The sequence below is a fragment of the Giraffa tippelskirchi genome, chromosome 7, assembly GCF_054371585.1.
Source record: "Giraffa tippelskirchi isolate mGirTip1 chromosome 7, T2T-mGirTip1v1.2.pri, whole genome shotgun sequence".
Lineage (NCBI taxonomy): Eukaryota > Metazoa > Chordata > Mammalia > Artiodactyla > Giraffidae > Giraffa > Giraffa tippelskirchi.
The window spans coordinates 154,902,563-154,924,371 of NC_137281.1; the positions used below are offsets into that span (position 1 = coordinate 154,902,563).

Below are 21,809 nucleotides of genomic sequence, written 5' to 3' on the forward strand. Positions count from 1 at the left end.
GCAAAGTAATGTCTCTGCTTCTTAATATGCTGTCAAGGTTGGTCATAACGTTCCTTAAGGAGTAAGCATCTTTTAATTTCATGGCTGCAGTCACCATCTGCAGTGATTTTGGAGCCAAAAAATACAAAGTCAGCCACTATTTCCACTGTTTCCCCATCTATTTGCCATGAAGTGATGGGTCCAGATGCCATGATCTTAGTTTTCTGAATGTTGAGCTTTAAGCCAACATTTTCACTCTCCTCTCTCACTTTCATCAAGAGGCTCTTTAGTTCTTCTTCACTTTCTGGTCGGGTCATGGTGGAGAGCTCTGACAAAGCTCTGGAGTTTGTCTAGGGGAAGACTGGAGAAGGAAATAGCAAACCACTTCAGTATTCTTGCCTTGAGAACCCCATGAACAGTATGAAAAGGCAAAAAGATAGGACACTGAAAGATGAATTCCCCAGGTCGGTAGGTGCCCAATATGCTACTGGAGATCAGTGGAGAAATAACTCCAGAAAGAATGAAGGGATGGAGCCAAAGCAAAAACAACACCCAGTTGCGGATGTGACTGGTGATAGAAGCAAGGTCCGATGCTGTAAAGAGCAATATTGCATAGGAACCTGGAACATTCTTGGACATTCTTACATATCCCTGGTTAATTCTCCTATTCTCCTCAGATGATAGATTTTTGTCTGGCTCTTCAAAATTCCTACCCTAAAACTTGGTAGATTTGTAGATATTTATCTGAGAGAGATGATGAAGACACTGGGATATGATAAACTAATCTTCCTGGCCTTACCGACAAACTCATTTTCATCTATATTTACCTTAACATCTTTTTATCTCAAGACGTTGACAGAATCAACACCCTTTCTCCTCCCTCTATTAGTCTCTTGTAAGAGTCTCTTCCTATCTTCTTTTGGAACACAAAAGCAGGTTCATATTCTTCGAATAAAGGGATAAAAGTCCTCCTTTAAAAACCGTGCATCCTTATGTGTACTGCTACTTCTCTTTCCTTTAGAATCAAAATTCTTCATAGTTTATGTCAATCTTGCTTTCAGTATTTCTTTGACTTTTTCATCTCCCAAGCTCTGATGGAATCTGATTTTTTTTTTTTTATTCCTATTGCTCCCAAGAAAACAATGATATGTTATTAGACATTTTGATGTTCCTGCACTGACAGATGTCTGCATGTCACTTCCATATCCTTTGATATAACTGATGTTTCATTTCTCTTCAGAATTCTCACTGATCTTCCACAGCAGGCCTATTTGGGCTTACACCTGTATTAATGAAAATTACTTTTGAATATGCTTACGAGATTTTTTGTCTGTATTCATTGACTTCATGAGATTGGTTTTAGGGTTCTGAAAAAGGTTCTTTTATTCATTCATTTGCATAATAATTCCCTCCCATACAATTAGGGTTAGGGCTTGGGTTAGGGTCTACCTTTTGCCAAATATTTTATCTTTGTTCCAGATTCTTATGTCTAACTACCAACTTCCCATCTTTACTTAAATATGCATGCCTCAGTCAAAACTTTCTCAGCTCTCCATGTTCACAGCTTCCTCCCAACCCTGTTGTGAAAAAAAAAAAATTCTCATGCTCTTTACTTCATATGAAAATGTTATGCTAACTTTGGTTATCTACCTGAAGGGTGGGAGAAAAGGTGACTGAAGGAAATCATTGGAAAGCAACCACTTCCTAGCCATCTATAATAGCAGGTATCAAGATTCAAGTTGGTGCAAGCATAATTGTCTATTCAATAATTTCTTGGCTGGGCCCTACAATCCATACTTCAACATCTTAGGAGGGGAAGATAGGATAAAAGAGCTTCTATTGGTCATGCACTTTCTCACCAAGAAGTTAGCCATCCTGTATTGCAGTGGTTTCCACCATGAGAATGGCCATGATGAAGGGTACATCTGCAGCGATATCAACGCAAAGCCTTTGTGTCCCCTTACAGGCAGGGAGCAAGCTTCTTCCAGTTCAGTCTTGATTGAAATCAATCAGACGCTATACAGAGCGAGACTAAGATGATGAGGCGAAGAGTATTTAAAGCCATCTGCATCAGCTATGTTGACCCAACTTGATAATCATAATTGTAGACTCCTCCTGTGTTACAGCACATGAGGAAGAAAACTGAAGAGGAGCATCAATATCCTTCTTTACTACAAGATTGTGGAGACAGCATTGGTGGTGCTTTTGGAGCTGGCAGTTATTTAAAGAAACATAAATTGCCCTATAAATATTAAAGATATTAAAAAGATAAAAAAAAGATGCACCATCAATGATTTTGTGCCAATAATTTTCATTCATGGATAAAATAAAAAAAAACCTTTGAAAGATTCATCTATCAAAAGCGACACAAAAGAAAAGAAACTTGAAAATCTCCTTATCTATCAGAAATCAACTTTATGTTATGAACCTTTCCACGATTAAAAGCTCCAGGCTTAGACAGATTCACTACAGAAGTCTACCAAATATTTTAAGGAAGAAATTTTAATAATATTAAACAAACTCAATTTTTCCCAAATACAAGCATGTAAATACATTTCATCATAAGGATTACTTGATAGTTACTCTAAAGTTTTTGATATGCTGTGCTTATAATTTAATTCAGAAGCTGGGTGGCTGGGAAAGCTGGGCTCCTTACCCTCAGTGTGTGCCTGTCTGGGTGTCCCTCCTTTTTGTGCAGGTTCTCTGTGTAATCTCTTCAGCAGTGGGACCAAAATCCCTATGTGCTAGCTCCAGACCTTCTTAAGACGTAGATCGAGAACTATCATTGTGTCACTTCCACCAATTCTAGTAGTTCAATTAAGGCAGAAAATCATCTGTGAATCAATATAGGCGTGAGGGTGAAAATCAGAAAGCATAGACTATTGGGGCCCATCTTTCAAGACTATCCACAACACAGAGATTCAGCAAATATACAGGGATCAGACCCGATCATTGACAGACATGATAAATAATAAGTATCCAAAAGCGAAACCTTGTGGCAGAAAGTGAGCAGGAACTAAAGAGCCTCTGATGAAAGTGAAAGAGGAGAGTGAAAAAGTTGCCTTAAAGCTCAACATTCAGAAAACTAAGATCATGGCATCTGGTCCCATCATTTCATGGCAAATAGATGGGGAAACAGTGGAAACAATGAGAGACTCCAAAATCACTGCAGATGGTGATTGCAGCCATGAAATTAAAAGACACTCCCTGGAAGGAAGGTTATGACCAACCTAGACAGCATATTAAAAAGCAGAGACATGACTTTGCCAACAAAGGTCTGTCTATTCAAGGCTATGGTTTTTCCAGTGGTCATGTATGGATGTGAGAGTTGGACTATAAAGAAAGCTGAGCACCGAAGAATTGATGCTTTTGAACTGTGGTGTTGGAGAAGACTCTTGAGAGTCCCTTGGACAGCAAGGAGATCCAACCAGTCCATCCTAAAGGAGATCAGTCCTGGGTGTTCATTGGAAGGACTGATGTTGAAGCTGAAACTCCAATACTTTGGCCACTTGATGCAAAGAGCTGACTCATTTGAAAAGACTCTGATGCTGGGAAAGATTGAGAGCAGGAGGACAAGGGGACAACAGAGGATGAGATGGTTGGATGGCATCATCGACTCAATGGACATGAGTTTGGGTGTGCTCTGGGAGTTGGTGTTGGACAGGGAGGCCTGGAGTGCTGCAGAGTCGCAAAGAGTTGGACACGACTGAGCAACTGAACTGAACTGAACTGAAAAGTGAAACATTTGAGGACTTTTTAAAAATGTTCATTGTCTTAGTGTATGTGCCAAGGAGATAAAGTATTTACTTACTTTCACCTCAGCAGCATTATTAAATATGATTTGATAGCTGTTGCTGAAGTTCCAATACTTTGGCCACCTGACATGAAGAGCTGAGTCATTAGAAAAGACCCCGATGCTGGGATGACAGAGGATGAGATGGTTAGATAGCATCACTGACTCAGTGGACATGAGTTTGAGCAGACCCCAGGAGATGGTGAAGGACAAGGAGGCCTGGCATGCTGCAGTCCATGGGGTTGCAAAGAGTCAGACATGACTTTGCAACTAAACAACAACAAAAGTACTTTTTTAATTTGAAAATGTTCATTCCATCATACTAAGTTTCTTCAATACGAATAAGGTTTCTATTCTTTTCCAAGTTGCTCACCAGAGTATTTGTGACATCTTGGGCATCTCACTAAAAATTATGTTTCCTAGAATTTTATTTAACACTCTTCAATTTATAGTCAAGTAGTATAACCATACATGGAACTTGAGAAGCTTAATGAATACATATGTATATTATCTAATCAAAAGACCATAACCATGCTTTCAAACAGTTCTAGTCTGTTATATTAATCTTCCTTTTGGACGGCATTCAGTGTCAAGGCTCTCTGAGCCATCTGAAGTAACTTGTGAGCTCAAGATACAGTTCTTAAAGAATGAATTATCTGTACACATTGATCTAGAAAAAGCCCTACTAAAAAAATTGTACTAAATGATTCCTCGCCTTTTCTATTAGAGAAGACATTCCTCTTTCACCTCCATTCCTTAAACCATGGACCATAGTAATACATTGTCTATAATCACGTAAGCCTTCTTACAATGTAATCACTGTTGGAATTATATGACCAAAAGTAGGCAAAATCTAATCGATCAATAGACAACAAATTTTTTCCAAGATTTCTTCCAAAGTCTTTTCAATATTTTAATCTAATTGACTGTGATGCTATTTTTGGAGTTCCTGGATCAATTTTTTTAATTAGACCTAAAAGGAATTCAAAAGTTGATCTGAAATAATTACTGTGATCCATGAAAGGAATAACTGTTCATGTTAAAACCCTCAGGTTATTTCAATTAAAAAAAAAGAGTGAATTGTACATATATATTGGAAGTTGAATTTAAGTAAATAACTTGGTTGATTATTGTTTCTCTAAAATACCCCAAAGGTACAAATGAACATTATGCAATCTAGAAATTGTCAGTTTGAACAATGAAGTAATTTGTGAGTTCATGGAGTACCATAAAAAAAACAAAGAAAAATATTAATGAGAGTAAAAATAGCTAACTTTTAAAAGTTAAACTTAACTCACCCTTGCTTGGCCAACTTTTTAAAGTATGGATGGACTCCTACCAATGTCATTATTGAGTAAACAGCAAAACTTCACAAAGAAATCTAAACTCCAATTCAAAGATTCATGGGAAATTTTGATGAAATAGTTGTCAAATATTTTATCTTTGCTGTATTCTCTCATTCTTTGGTGTCCTAATAATAGATCAATCTAATAAGTTTCTTAACTCCTCACCCAATTGTTACTATTATGATCTTAACCATTAACTCATCACTCATAGGTGAGGTCTGGCAGCTTTTATAGGTATTATCTTTTATAGTAGCAGTTTTTTCATCTGTAGTGTACATAGTCATGAATGCTTTTCCTGTTTCCAATATCTGATTTTCTAATCATTGTTCATACAGCTATTGAATAAACTTCCACTAATGCTGCTCCTATATGGTCTCCATACTCAAGACTCTCAAACATGTTCTCAGTTCAGTTCAATTTAGTCGCTCAGTCATGCCTGACTCTTTGTGACCCCATGAACCTCAGCACGCCAGGCCTCCCTGTTTGTCACCAACTCCTGGAGCCTACCCGAACTCATGTCCATTGAGTCAGTGATGCCATCCAACCATCTCATCCTCTGTCATCCCCTTCTCCTGCCCTCAATCTTTCCCAGCATTAGGGTCTTTTCAAATGAGTCAGCACTTCACATCAGGTGACCAAAGTATTGGAGTTTCCACTTCAACCTCAGTCCTTCCAATGAACACCCAGGACTGATCTCCTTTATGATAGACTGGTTGGATCTCCTTGCAGTCCAAGGGATTCTCAAGAGTCTTCTCCAACACCATAGTTCAAAAGCATCAATTCTGTGGTGCTCAGCTTTCTTCATAGTCCAACTCTCACATCCATCCATGACTCCTGGAAAAACCATAGCCTTGACTACACGGACCTTTGTTGGCAAAGTAATGTCTCTGCTTTTTAATATGCTATCTAGGTTGGTCATAACTTTCCTTCCAAGGAGTAAGCATCTTTTAATTTCATGGTTGCAATCATCATCTGCCATGATTTTGGAGCCCAAAAAAATAAAGTCAGCAACTGTTTCCCCATCTATTTGCCGTGAAGTGATGGGAAATGTTTTAGTCACTACCTAATTTTAATATTCACTATAATTTTGTTTTAAAAATCTTGGAGTCAAGTGTAGGCCAGCAAATAAATATCCCATTGTCTAGAGAAACTGTTTAATGTCACTATCTCTGAGTCTTTGCTTCTATGTATAAAATATGAGTATTCCTGTAGAGTTATTGATATAATTCAATAATTACTTAGGAAAAGTACTAGCAAAGAATCTGACACATTGTTAAGGGAATTTAAATGACATCAGATTTTCCTTGACTTCCAGCACACAAATTTCATTCACTTATAAATCAGACTTAATAACATTAATACATTTCATATCCTAGACTAGATCATTTAAATGATCAAAAAACTCTTATTGATCTATTAATTTCCTAGTAACTCTAAGAATATGTAAGTATTTTCTCCTATCCCACTTCCTTCAACTTATGCTGTTAATATTCTGGAGAAAAATTTTAAAGACTTTTTTCAATTCATATATGTTTACATGATGGTTACATTGGATATACTATTTTTATAGAAATATGAATATACTATAATCATTTGAAATATGAATAATAAAAAAACTGAGCAAGATATTTTGGGTATGTATTCAGAGGTATTCTATTCAAGGTAGATGCACAATATTAGTTTATACTGAAATTTTATAGATTTTTAACCAACCCAGGTACTTATTTATTATAGCAGAAAAGGATACCAAATGTATACATCTTTGTGTGTGTGTGTGTGTATTTTTTGTTCAGTCACTCAGTCATGTCCAACTCTTTGCAACCCCATGGACTGCAGCATGCCAGGCTTTCCTGTCCTTCACTGTCTCCTGGAGTTTGCTCAAACTCATGTATGTTGAGTCAATGATGCAATATTCACAGAATTGTTCATCCACTAGTGCAATTGATTTTAGGACGTTTTCGTCACCTCAAAAAGAAATTCTGAGTCTGTCAGGAGTCACTTCCCATTTCATCTGATCCAAACTCCTGAACCTAGACCAATACTAACATATTTTCTGTCATTATCGATTTGCCTAAACTGGATATTTCATATAAATTAATTCATACATTATATGATTTTTGTGATTGGTTTATTGTATTTATTTTTATGTTTTAAAGATTTATCCATGTGGTAACATGTATCAGTACTTATATATATTTTTATTGCTAGATAAAATTCCACTGGATGGATATTATATTATATAATATTATAATACATATTATTTATCCATTTATCAGTGGATTAACATTTGAGCATTTTGTTTTTGTGTACTTTGTGGCTATTTTGAATAACGTTGCCATAAAGAATCATTTACTCACTTTTGTGTCAGTAAATATATATAGATTACACACACGTTTTTTTTCCTCGTGAGTATGTACCTGGGGTGGAAATGCTAGGTAATACGTGAACTCCTATTGCTTAAGCTTTGAGAAACTTTCATGCTGTTTTCCAGAGTAACTGCATCATCTCACACTCCTACCAGCATTTTGTAGGATTCCAATTTCTCTACATCCTCGCCAATGCTTGTTATTCTCTTTTGATCATAGCCATCCTAGAAGTGGTGAAGTGGTATCTTACTGTGGTTTTCGTTCACATTCCCTCAGGGAACCCCTTACTTGTTCTCACTCTCTGCTGCGGTAGCAAGGGCCCCAAAAAGCCTTCCTTGAATTTCTTGTCTAGCTTCTGATAATTCCATTAATTAAAGTGTCTAAAACCCTGGCCAGTAACATTACCAGTTAATACATTTCCTAGACGTGTGCCTTCCACCCAATAGCTCTTTGCCCTTTGGCAGAATCATGAATAAACCCATATTTCGGCTCCCTGCCTCCGTTATGCCCACTTTGTTGCAGCAAAGGCATGTGCTGCTCTAAAACGGTCTATAGCTGTTAAGGCCCTCACTATGTGATAAGGAAAGGGGGTAACACTGTGTGTTCTTAATGGACCCATTCAACACGTTAGTGAAATAAAAGTTATCTATTCTACTCACTCTTCATGCTCTTGCTCAGTCAAGCGTGCTCAGTTTTGACTCTTTGCGGCCCCATGGACTGTGGTCTGCCAGGCTCCTCTGTCGATGAGATTCTCCCAGCATGAATACTGGAGTGGATTGCCATGCCCTCCTCCAGGGGAACTTCCTCACTCAGGGATCGAACCCGTGTCTCCTGAGCCTCCTGCACTGTAGTCAGATTCTTGACCACTAAGCCACCGAGGAAGCCCATTCCACTTACTCCTACTTCCCACTGAAACAAAACTAAAAACTGGCAAGTGTAGCAGGAGCAGCAAGTCAATCTTTTCTTTAACTCCGCATTCAATCTCTTTCTTCTTCTCTCACGTTCTTTCCAACTAACCACCTTTCTGAATAAATGGCTGTGCACTTAAGGAGGTACTGATGAAAATATTATTAGCAAATCATTAATTCAGTCAATACTAAGGAATTGTACCTGCATGGATTGATATCTAACAGAATGAACAATAGTTGTGCTAAATATAAAATTACAAAAGCTATTTTTTTAATCTTTATGAATATGGGATGACAGTGAAATCACTCAGTCATGTCCGACTCTTTGTGGCCCCATGGACTATACAGTACATGGAATTCTCTAGGGCAGAATACTGGAGTGGGTAGCCGTTCCCTTCTTCAGGGGATCTTCCCAACCCGGGGATTGAACCCGTGTCTCCTAAATTACAGGCTGATTCTTTACCAGCTGAGCTACCAGGGAAACCCTATGAGATGACAGAGACATTATTTATTAACATACTAGGAGGAAAAGAACCTAAGAGCATTACTTGATGATGAAACCAATGGGAATCCACATGGAGTATGGTAACCAGAATACCTTATTCTTAGATTTTATTGAAGTTCAAAGAGTAGAGTGTTTAAAACAAAGGAGGTTCTGGTTACATTGTACCCTTAATTTGTTAGACCAACTGGATTATTGTGAGCAATTTAGGGCACTTCCCTTTAATAGAAATATAAACAAGCACGTTTAGAAAAAGACAATGAAGAGTTATCACAAAATCATGTCTTATAAGAAACAGTTGAGTGCAATAAGATTGTCTCCAAAAGAGAAGACTTTGGTAGGATAGAAAGGGTGAAGGTCATATAGCTGTTTTTGTGAAATTATGGGGAAAAGTAAATTAATAGTTTAAGTTTAATTCCATTAAATTCAGATGTGTGGGAAAAAAGTATTTATTTTCCTTAATTTAAGCTCCATATTAAACCCTTAATCATGAAGAGTAGGGCAATTTTATTTGCTTTGCTTTAGAAAACCATAATATATCCTACATTTGTCAAGAGCTTTGATTCAGTTCTAGGAGTTTTCATGGTTTTAAGGTACTGTAGAAAGTGGAAAGACCCTGATGCTGGGAAAGATTGAAGGCAGGAGTAGGGGATGACAGAGGACGAGATGGTTGGATGGCATCATCAGCTCAACGGACATGAGTTTGAGCAGGCTCCAGCAGATGGTGAAGGACAGGAAAGCCTGGTGTGTGCTGCAGTCCATGGGGTCGCAAAGAGGTGGACATGACTAAGGGACTGAACAATAACAAGGAAGTGAAATATTTTGTATTGTAATTCTTGCGTGACCTGACCATCCAGATCACCCTGCAATTTACCTTATCCCACTTGATCTTTGACCTAAAGGCATGATGGACAACCACGGAACTGTGGTTCTTTTCCAAATGCTTGGCTGCCTCAGCTCTGATAGCTCTTTCGACTACATCTTTAAGATGCTTGAAGCGGCAGCTGAATCCCTCGAATGGCTGCAACAGAAGGGTTTCTGCAAGGCTGTGAATGATCCCATCTTTCCAGTCACGTCAGGCATTTATACCCTCTCTATAAAGCTGTTACTTTCCTGTACTTTAACCCTTGAAATAAGTAAAATATAGATTCCCTTCTTTTTTCTGCTCTGGGATGCTTAATCCCATTTTGATATATAAAGAAATGGTTCTTTCAAAATTTTTTACTTAAATAACATATTTTAAATAATTTTACTTAACTTTGAGATTTACTTAATTTATACAAAATTGTTAGTCTTATGTAATTGAAGCGCCAAATACAAACAAATTTTTTTTTTTGATTTGCAAAACTAAGTTTGATGCAACAAAAGTTGGTGATATACTTGGCTTCTTAAATTTTATTAGTACTCATGACTATTTATATATATCTTGAAAAAAATACTTCAAGTAAATATTCTAAGGGCAACTTTAAAGTGTACAGTTTAACTTGTCTTGTGATTTGATTAGAACACTTGAAACCCCGGGTTCTTACTGATCGTAGCACTGATCCAGAATGCCACACTTGGAGAAAAGAATTGTAATGAAAGTGAAGAAATTTTGCTGCAGAACTTAACAAATAAATTGACCACTTTCTTTCAAAAGAATATTTCATGAATGCAAGTGATTATGTTATTTATTATGACCTAAAATCAATCTGTTATAAAGTTTATTACTCAGTAAATGTAGGGTAATTTAGTTTTACTTATACTCTTTAAAGTGGATTGATCAATTTTGGTACTGAGGTTAAAATATGCCTTGGACAAAAAGTTGGTGATGGAGTTGGTGATGGACAGGGAGGCCTGGTGTGCTGCTGTCCATGGGGTTGCAAAGATTCGGACACGACTGAGTGACTGCACTGAACTGAACTGGACAAAGTCAGACAAGGGTGATTAGTTGCAAGAACACCCATTCTAACTACAAGTAGGATATAGTTAGCGCCAGGATCAGTGAGGCGGGAAGCAGTGAGTAAGCAAAGACAGGCAACACTCTTTTGGCCTTAACATTGAAAATGGCGTGTAGTAAACCCTCACCTCAGCAGTACAGTCTGCACTGACGTTGGGAAAGGTGATCACACAAAAGAACCAACGTTAACACCGAGTGTCACAAGGGACAGTGCTGGTCAAGAGTGAGCAGTATGTCATCAAAGATTAGCCTCTGTGTGATATCGATGGGGACAAGTGAGTGGATAATAGTAGATTCATGGGGTGACAGTCCCAGTAATGCCTGAGATTCTCTTTCTTACTAAATCAGTAGCTGGAGGCTTGGCGAAGATTATATTAATCAGTTTACAGAAAAAAAAGAATAGTTAAACAGGGTTTGGCTTTCAGAACTGTGACTTCTCTTAAGAGTGAAGATCTGTTGTTGTTACTCATGACAGTTGGCAAAACATGTTAATTTCTCACAATACACCAAAATTAATTATTTCCTGCTGATAAAGTTAATATCGTGCTTGCTTTGAACCTTGTGGTTTGTACCTTTTAATTTTTTTTCTTGCATTTTCATTAACCTATCATATAAATATGCCTTGAAAATTTATCATTGTATACTAAAAATATTTCAGGTTGTAATAACAAATATGATCTGGGTGTTTTCAGAAGAAGGTTACTGTTGAAAGTAAAGCCAGATACACTTGAATGACAAAAGTGAAACACAGAGTAACAAAACCAAACATTTGAATGAAATTGTCAAAACACAATACATGTACTATGTAATTCCATTTATGTTAAGTTACTATAGTCATGTCTGACTGTGACCCTACAGACCTTAGCCTGGCAGGTTCCTCTGTAAATGGGAGTCTCCAGAAAAAAAAACACTGGAGTGGGTGGCCATGCCCTGCTCCAAGGGATCTTCTTGACCCTGGGATCGAACCTGTGTCTCCTGCATTGGAGACAGATTCTTTACCACTAGCACCACCTGGGAATCCCATTTATAAGAAACTCTAAAGAGGGGGAAATCTACTTTTTAGTGGCAGTATCAATGACTATGAGCATGTGTAGTGGGGAGGTAGTATGGAGAATTGCCTCAGTGTGGGCATAAGGGCTTTTTAGTGCATAATGGAAGTGCTTTTATAACTTGATTGTGGTTGTATTTGCAGAAATATATAAATTTTAATTCTAAATTGGTTTATTTAATTGTATGCAAACAATACTTCAGTGAAGTCAGGAACAAGAAATCACTGTACTTCTTTACTATCTCATAAATTATTCGTTTCTTATTTATTATTTATACTGAACATCTAATCACTTGTGTAAAACATTTCCTGTTTAGATATTTTCATTCAAAGTATTACATTACCCAATACTCTCAAGTTGCATTTAAAATTTTTATCCACACAACTATTGCTAATTATACATTTGTATCTATCTACAAAATTGGCATCAACCTCAAGCTATTAGATGTGTAATTATCTAGTTTTTATGGTCAGATTCTCATTTGCATAGGCACCGTGGACATGTAATCTTATTACTGTCAGTTATAGATTTCTCCCCATGTTTTTCTTAAGTCACCATTAAAGGGCCTACTTTTGTGAGAAATTGCATGATGCCTACTTCTGGTATTACTTAATATTAATGAAAAATATTTTTATACACTATATATTAAAGAGATACATTAATATAAAATTAATTCATTATAGCATGTCATACTACTCTTTTTGTCAGTAGAAGACATAATTTGTAGCATTTCTTACAGACTAAGAATAAAAAATACTTTTGAATACACAAATTTATTATATCTACATCTTATTGGGCTTCCCTGGCTCAAATGGTAAAGAAACTGCCTGCAGTATAGGAGAACTGCGTTTGATTCCTGGGTCAGGAAGATGCTCTGGAGAAGGAAATGGCAACACACTCCAGTATTCTTACCTGGAGAATTCTGCGAACAGAGAAGCCTGGCCAGCTACGGTCCATGGGGTTGCAACTAACAGTTTCACTTTCCCTGAGGTTTGCATCTAATTAATAAGTACACAATAAGACATTATTAACACATGACATAACATTTATATTTTGAAATATGGCCCAGTGCAGAGATTAGGTTAATAAAAAGGTGCCTTCTGTAATTATCTTCCATTCGGTAGCCTAAGAATTTTTTTTCATGCTGTTTTTTTTTTTTTTCACTTAGCATAATTTCCTCATCAAAATAGTATTTCCCAACCACACTTGCCCTTCTGTGGAGCTATTGTCAATGATATTATCCATTGTCTCTACTGTCCTATATAACTTGAGTTTCACCTCAGAAACTCCTATTATTTCTTAAAATTTCTTTGATTTTATATTTGTATCACTTTTCTGTCTTCCAGTTTTATTGTGATATAATTGACATTTGGTTTCCCTGATAGCTCAGTTGGTAAAGAATCCGCCTGCAATGCAGGAGACTCCCAGTTCGATTCCTGGGGTCAGGAAGATCCATTGGAGAAGGGAAAGGCTACCCACTCCAGTATTCTTGGGCTTCCCTTGCGGCTCAGCTGGTAAAGAACCCGCCTGCAATCTGGGAGACCTGCGTTCCATCCCTGGGTTGGGAAGATACCCTGGAGAAGGGAAAGGCTACCCACTCCAGTATTGTTGCTTGGAGAATTCCAAGGATTGTATAGTCCATGGGGTCGCAAAGAGTCAGACACGACTGAGCGACTTTCACTTTCTAATTGGCATTCAGCACTAAGTTGAAAGTGTACAATATAATGATTTGACTTACACATACCCATGGAATGATTATCACAATAACTTGATGACCATCCATGATCTCATATAGATAAAATATTGAAGAAATAGAAAAAAACAATTTTCCTTGTGATGAGAACTCTTAGGAATTACTCTTAACTTTCATATGTAACACATACCAGTATTATATTTATAGTGTTGTACATTAAATCCTCAGTATGTATTCATCTTATAACTGGAAGTTTGCATATTTTTGACTGCCTTCATTCAATTCATTTTCTCTCGATCACCTACATCTGGTAACCACAAAACTGATCTCTTTTTCTGTAAGTTTGTTTTGGAAGTATTATTGACCCGCAGCACAACGTTAGTTCCTGTTACACAAAATAACAATTCAACACTTCTATACATTTCAAAATGATAATCCCTATAAATCTAGTTATGGTATGTCACCATACAAAGATATGGAATGGTTACTAAATATATCCCTTACACCATATATTTCATACGCAGGATTCATTTATCTTGCAACTGGAAGTGTGTACCTCCTTAATCTTTTTCACCTGTTTCTTTCCTCCCCAACACCTTCCTTCCGTCTGGAAACCATCTATTTGTTCTTTGCACCTATAATTCTGTTTCTGTTTTACGTTTGTTCATTTGTTTTGTTCTTTAGATTCCATATATAAGTGCAATCGTACAGCATTTATCTTTCTTGGTTTGACCTATTTCACTTAGCATAATACTCTCTACGTCCATCCATGTTGTCACAAATGGCAAGGTTTCATTTTTTATGGCTGAGTGATACATAGATACCATATAATATATACACACATGCATATATATCACATCTTCTTTATTCATTCATCTATTCATGGGCATTTATGTTACTTCTGTATCTTGGTTTTTGTAAATAATGCTTTGAAGAATATAGGTGTGCCTATATCTTTCATATTTAGTGCTTTTGTTTTCTTCAGATAAATAGCCAGGAGTAGAAGCGCTGGATCATGTGACTGCTCTATTTTTAATTTGTTGAGGACTCTCATACTGTTTTTTCATAGTGGTTACACCAATCTACATTCCCACCAACAGTGCAGAAAATTTCTCTTTTTGTCACATCTTCACCAAAACCTGCTATTTGCTGTATTTTTGATAATAGCTGATGGGTGTGGCTGTGTCCCTTCTCAGCTAGTTGCTTGTTTTGAGAAAATTCAGTACTGCTGCCTATAGGCTGGTGGGCAGGCCCAGGTCCTGAGGCTAGAAAGCTAGAGGGTGAATTTCAACATGGTGCTGGCCAGAGCCAGTGTACATGTGATAGAAGGGCTTCTCCAGAATGGCTGTTACCAGGGTTTGGGTCCCCAGAGCGAGTGCCAGCTGCCTCGTGCCTCTTTAGGAGATTTTCCAAGAGGCGTGGGTAGGTCTGACATAGGCCCCTTCCAAGTTACTGCTTCTGCCCTGGGCTCCAGAGCAGGTGAGAGTTTGTGTGTTCCCTTTAAGAGTAGAGACTATTTCATTTACTCTCTGGCCTTCAAAGTCAAACATTGTCAAGACTGTCTCTCCAGTGTGGGACCCCTCTGCTGGGGAACCTGGTGTGGGATCAGACTTCTCGCTCCTTGGGGAGATCCCCTGCAATGGTAATCATTCCCCTTTCTGCGGGTCACCCCCGCAAGGCACCCACTCTCCTCCCCATCTCATTGTGGTCCTTCCTTTATAGCTTTAGTTGTCAATGGTCTTTTCTGGTAGATTCCAGTATTTTCCATAGAGGCTTGTTCTATAAATAGTTATAATTGTGGTTTGCCTGTGAGAAGAGGTGAATTCAGGGTGTTTCTACTCAGGCATCTGGGGAACAATTCTCTTACATTGTGATTTTTAGGGGCACCATAGTTTTCCACTTTATGCAATGCTATAAATTGAAAATTTTTCTGTCTTAAGATTTATTCTAATATTTTTAATATTATGAATAATGTAGCAATGAATGCACCACTTCTACCTAATAATATTTTCTAAACAATTATAGCAGGTTTGAATAAAATATTAACACATAAGAATATTATAAAAATATTATAATAATAAAATATATTTTTTCAAATAAGTAATCAGATTATTTTCAAAGCATACGGTTTATTAAATATTTTTAAATATAAATAATAAGTTAACCTCAAAGTTTGCTTTAATTTACATTTCCCAATACTGAATATTATTTTTTATTAAGTACTAAATTTTTGTGACATCTCTTCCACATTTATATCTGCTTGTAATCTCTTCCCCTCCCTCTTCTTCTCCCACTCACATATATATATATACAAACACATGCACCCTATTCAATCTCATTATTCATAGAATCTGTGTTTGCAAATATACCTGTTGTTAAAATGTATTTTTGCCTGTTTGTATTTTAAATTTTGTTTATTTATTTTTATTGACATATACTTGCTTTAAGTGCTGTGTTAGTTTCTGCTGTACAATGAAAGGTATTACCTATAGGTGTACATATATCCCCTTCCCTTTTGGACCTCCTTCCCACCTGCTACCCCCATCCATGCCTCTAGGTCACCACAGAGCACCAAGCTGAGCTCCCTGTGCTATATAGCAGCTTCCCATTAGCTGTCTATTTTACACATGGAATCAAGAATCAAATGTATTTGTAATCCTCAAATCAATGACTGCAGAGAATTTGCAGTCACTCATGGTTGAAAAAAATGTCATCACTTGCATATTCCAGCAGAAGTCAAACAGGGCTGCGCTCTTTCCTTCTTAGTTCAGGTCTCAAACTGAACAGGTGTCATAGTCACAGATTACTCAGTGCAAAGTTTTGGGCATTTTTATGCTGTATGCTGTTTAAAATGGACCTCTAGCATAGTATTGTCTAGTGCTTTGTTCTTGAAAGAGGGCACTTTATGGAGGAAGTGACTAGAAAGCAAGTGTGTTTAATAAACTGCATGCAGTCATGAGTTGTGTTGTTGGCTGTGAGTTCAACGTTAATGAACAATAAGGTGGCGTTAAACAGAAACACACCTAAAAAACAGCTATGTATTGATTGCTTGGTAAAAATGTCACCAGAGTTTAGCTGCAGCCTAATCCTATGTTTCTCCTAGAAGCAATGGTTCAGTGTGTGTTCATACATATATATGTGGTATATGTGTGGGTATAGTAATTAGTCTGTATTCCATCATTTATTTCCATTTTTCTCACTTTTATGGCTTTTTAATTTTTTATAGTTTATTCTTTGATGAATAGAAAAATTCTTTTCTGAATGTTTCCATTTACTTTATATATAGGAAACTTCTTTCTGTCCCATGAACTACTACACGTGTGCCCATATTTTCTTATAGTTGAATGATTTATTGCATTCAACTTTTTAATACATCTGGGTTTTATTTTTTATGTAAGGTGCATAACACTGTTATTCAAGAAACCTGCTCCATAATTAAAATGTTTCCTTTTGTTACACATGCCAGAGGCAAATGGAACTAATACCCATGGGTCCCTTCATGTCTATTATTCCTTTTGAAGGTATGTCTCTGTTAATTAAATAAATACACCATTATTGGTAAAATATGGCTTCTCAGCTCTCTCTTTCATTAAGAGTGTAGGTCAGAAGTTAACATCAGCCTTAAAGCCACAAGGTAAAATATCTTAGTTTTAGCTTATTGTTTGTATGCAGATGTTTTTTGATTGTTGTTTATTTTCCTTGGGACATTTTGCTTGTTCCTTCAGGGTATGGCAAATTCTGAGGGCATCCTTTGCATTTTAATAATGAGACTAAGCCCCCAGCAGCTGCCTGTGGGCTTTTTGCCTGGGTGGTCCTAGGAATGTGACACCAGACATCAAAGGATCCCTGGCAGGCAAGGCAGGAATTGACACTGGCCACATTCCTCCCGTCTGGCTGCAAAACATGGTCAAGAATCATTCCACTCCTCTACTTAGTGCATGGATCACCCCATCAAAACCCTGAGTTTGTTGTTTAAAATAAACAACTTAATCCATTTAATTCTCCTATCTGCCTCCCTTATTGAGTCCTTCCTTTAGAACACCAAAGACTAGACAAAAAAGTAGTTGAGAGAAGTCTTTGAGACGTGCTGCCTAAGCTCAAAGTGTCAAAGGAACGCCATGCCCTCCTTTTGAATGCGTACGTCAACTTGCATTTGGCATTGATTATAAACTGCCCTGTGTGCCAAGAAACAGGTCTTAGGAGAACCACAGAAGTGTCACTATAAATGCTTCACAGGACGTGAAAGTCCTCTTCTGTGCACAATACTGTCAGACTTTATTCCACACGTTAGAGCAGTGCTTTAGTACGTTTTAGGGTTGTCTCTGTAATGAAGGGATTCACCTTCTAGTGTCCTCAGTCCTTTTGATCTTTCCCTGAACAAGGAACAAATAAAGGAAAACACTTTAGCTAGAGATTTGAAACTCCACAGGGCAACAAATTCTAACTAGAAACGGAAGACTCTGGATACACACAATACAATTCTACCTTTTGTCAGAGGAAAAAAAAAATGTCACCACATAATTAAAATAGATTATCAATAACAGAAAATTAACAAGATAGCTCATAAAGTGTCAAGGAGAAACTATCTGATATCTTTGAATTGGCCGATTGCCATACAAGAAGTGTATTTGAACCTTGTTTGGTTTTTGCATTTCCTTAGACTGGGCTTACCCCCTACAACTTTTTTGCTGCCTCCATCTTGATCTAACTGTTTTTCATTCAGACTATGAGACTATTGCTACAAAACACCGCTTTCCACATGTTGTTGTTGTTCAGTCACTAAGTCACGTCTGATTCTTGACAAGCTCGTGCACTGTCGCACGACTGGCTTCCCTGTCCTCCGCCATCTCCCAGTTTGCTCAGATTCATGTCCTTGGAGTCGGCGATGCTATCTCACCATCTCATCCTCTGCTGCCTCCTTTTCCTTCGCCTTCAATCTTTCCCAGCATCACCGCTCTACTCAAAAATTCTATAACAGACTCCAATCACCAAGAGCAGTAATTCTAAAACATTCTGACTGTGAGTCACCAGGCATCATAATGCTGAACCGCTTTGCCTCGTCATTCTAATTTTCCATACCTTCGAAGTATATCCTCTTTTTAATTTCCTTTTCCTTCTGCCTGCTATACTCACTTATTTGTTCTCATCCTTGGTAATCTGATTCACCATCTTTAGTCAGTATACCATCTTAATTTCTTTGTACCTATTAACCACCTAAACACTAAGAAATTCACAGTTGAATAGTTACATGCTATTGTTATGGAAATTAGACATGCTTCTCTAAACAAATTGAAACTGCCCTGGAGGTATAAATCACATACTATAATTTCTCAATTTTAAAACATATTGTGTAAGACAACGTGAAGTTAGGAAAATGGAGAAGAGTGTGTGTGGTGATTAATGATGATGGTAAAAATTGACAAAGACTTTTTGCTTTTATCATGAGGCAATCATCAGTAACAAAAATTTCTTTGGGAAATCAATTTGGATATTTTAAAATTTTAGTTTACTGCATGCTTATCAAAGGATTTTGATCAGAATTACGACAAGGTATACAGAGTTCATTAAGATGATGCGGGTAGAATGAACTAGAAGAGGTTTTATTTTATTTTATTTTTTCCTGACTCATTGCCGTTGCTGGTTTTCACTAATGAAAATGCATATATATTTTGTAAATAATTGAGATTACTTCAATACAAAAGAATATAATGGAAAATGTGTGTATTTGTCTGGTTGTAGCAGCAATTTCAGGAGTAAGGGGTAGGGTGAGAGAACTGATCAGTGCAGAAGACATGTCCAAAGAAGGCTATTTCTCATATCACTTGAATTTATTTTTGCCTCCCGGCCCCCATGACATCCAATCCTTCCAGAGGCTGACTGGCCACATTTGCCACAGAGTGACTGATTGAGGAAGGTTAGGGAAAGACACTCCTACCCTGCCTGTCACTGGCTTGACGCCGTGGTTGGTATTCATCCTCTAACTCTTCCATCAGCCAGCACTCACCCCCCCCCGGGATCACCCAGACTTTCCTTGTCAAGTTTATTACAAGTTCTGAGTTGTTTGCTCTTGTCAGGCTGTGGTTAGTGCAATTGATTGTTCAGTTATAATTGAGCACTGAAGCAGCCATAGATATAGAGTGGATTTCATGAATTCCAGATGAATTCCTTTAAGCTCCCTGTCTATAACAACTCTAGAATCTTGTGGTAATAGGATCATTAGCCTTTCCTATTTTCCTGTCACTGTACTGACGTGAAGAAATCAAAACAACCAGATGCTGATCTTACCTCCAAGCTCTGTGGAATCCTTCCTGGGTTATTTCCTGGAGATGTTTCCTCTATGGGAGCCAGGCTCTCCAGTTCAGTTGGTGCTCATATCATGGGATTCACCAACACAAAATCTGAAAATGAAACAATGAGAGTGCCACTGAAAATACCCAGTCCTGCTTCAAACTCTTGGGCTATGAACCTGTGTATTGTAGTTACTTTGGACATAGCATCATATGTCAGGCATTGGCTCAATACATGTCCTGTGTCCCAGAGAATAGTGCCCAGAGTTTTTGCTAGAGATTGATTATATTGGATTAAAGGAAGGTGATCTTGAGAATCCCAATTCCCAAAATATTATCCCAATTGATGATTCTCAGTGACCTAATATTCAGTTCAGTTCAGTTGCTCAGTCGTATACGACTCTTTGCAACCCCATGAACCACAGCATGCCAGGCCTCCCTGTCCATCACTAATTCCCTGAGTCCACCCAAATGTATGTCCATTGAGTCAGAGATGCCATCCAGCCATCTCATCCTCTGTTGTCCCCTTCTCCTCCTGCCCTCAATCTTTCCCAACATCAGGGTCTTTTCCAATGAGTCAGCTCTTCCAACCAGGTTGCCAAAGTATTGGAGCTTCAGCTTCAACATCAGTCCTTCCGAACACCCAGGACTGATCTCCTTTAGGATGGACTAGTTGGATTTCCTTGCAGTCCAAGGGACTCTCAAGAGTCTTCTCCAACACCACAGTTCAAAAGCATCAATTCTTTGGCGCTCAGCTTTCTTCACAGTCCAACTCTCACATCCATCCATGACCACTGGAAAAACCATAGCCTTGACTAGACAGATCTTTGTTGGCAAAGTAATGTCTCTGCTTTTTAATATGCTATCTAGGTTGGTCATAACTTTCCTTCCAAGGAGTAAGCATCTTTTAATTTCATGGCTGCAATCACCATCAGCAGTGATTTTGGAGCCCAGAAAAATAAAGTCAGCCACTGTTTCCACTGTTTCCCCATCTATATGCCATGAAGTGGTGAGACCTGATGCCATGATCTTAGTTTTCTGAATGTTGAGCTTTAAGCCAACTTTTTCACTGTCCACTTTCACTTTCATCAAGAGGCTCTTTAGTTCTTCACTTTCTGCCATAAGGGTGGTGTCATTTGCATATCTGAGGTTATTGATAACTTCTCCCGGCAATCTTGATTCCAGCTTGTGCTTCCTCCAGCTCAGCGTTTCTCATGATGTACCCTTCATATAAGTTGAATAAGCAGGGTGACAATACACAGCCTTGACGTACTCCTTTTCCTATTTGGAACCAGTCTGTTGTTTCATGTCCAGTTCTAATTTTGCTTCCTGACCTGCATACAGGTTTCTCAAGAGGCAGATCAGGTGGTCTGATATTCCCATCTCTTTCAGAATTTTCCACAGTTTATTGTGATCCACACAGTCAGAGGCTTTGGCATAGTCAATGCAGCAGAAATAGATGTTTTTCTGGAACTCTCTTGCTTTTTCGATGATCCATCAGATATTGGCAATTTGATCTCTGGTTCCTCTGCCTTTTCTAAAACCAGCTTGAACATCTGGAAGTTCATGGTTCATGTATTGCTGAATTGGTGGCTTTAAATCAGCCATGATGGGAGTATTGGCACCTTGAAAACTGACAAATGTGTTATTAGGACATTTATCTATTTATTTTTGGAAAACCAGCTGTTGAACTTTTACCAGCGTACCACAGGCTCTGCCTCTATTATGCAGTGAGTTGTTCTAGAGTTGGCATCTTATCTGCTCTTCATTCTATCATTCTACTAGGCTTCCAACTTCTGAATGATATGCTATATCATAGAAGCACTGGATCCCATGGTAAAAAATATATTTTGCCCTGTTTCTTTTGATATAAAAGAATCACATGGTCTGGGGAAAAATGTGTGTGATACAAGTCTAGAAAAATCAGGAATTTCATAAGCTGTCAGA

At 37.8% G+C, this 21,809-nt stretch overlaps 1 long non-coding RNA gene across 1 annotated transcript; it reads right to left on the minus strand.

Moving 5' to 3' along the window:
- Positions 1-17,829: 17,829 nt before the first annotated feature.
- LOC145512167 (uncharacterized) lies at positions 17,830-18,537 on the minus strand. The gene is made up of 2 exons (XR_014058339.1): positions 18,473-18,537; positions 17,830-17,948 (listed from the first exon to the last, which is right to left on the minus strand). It is a non-coding gene; the product is annotated as an uncharacterized LOC145512167 (long non-coding RNA).
- Positions 18,538-21,809: the final 3,272 nt, after the last annotated feature.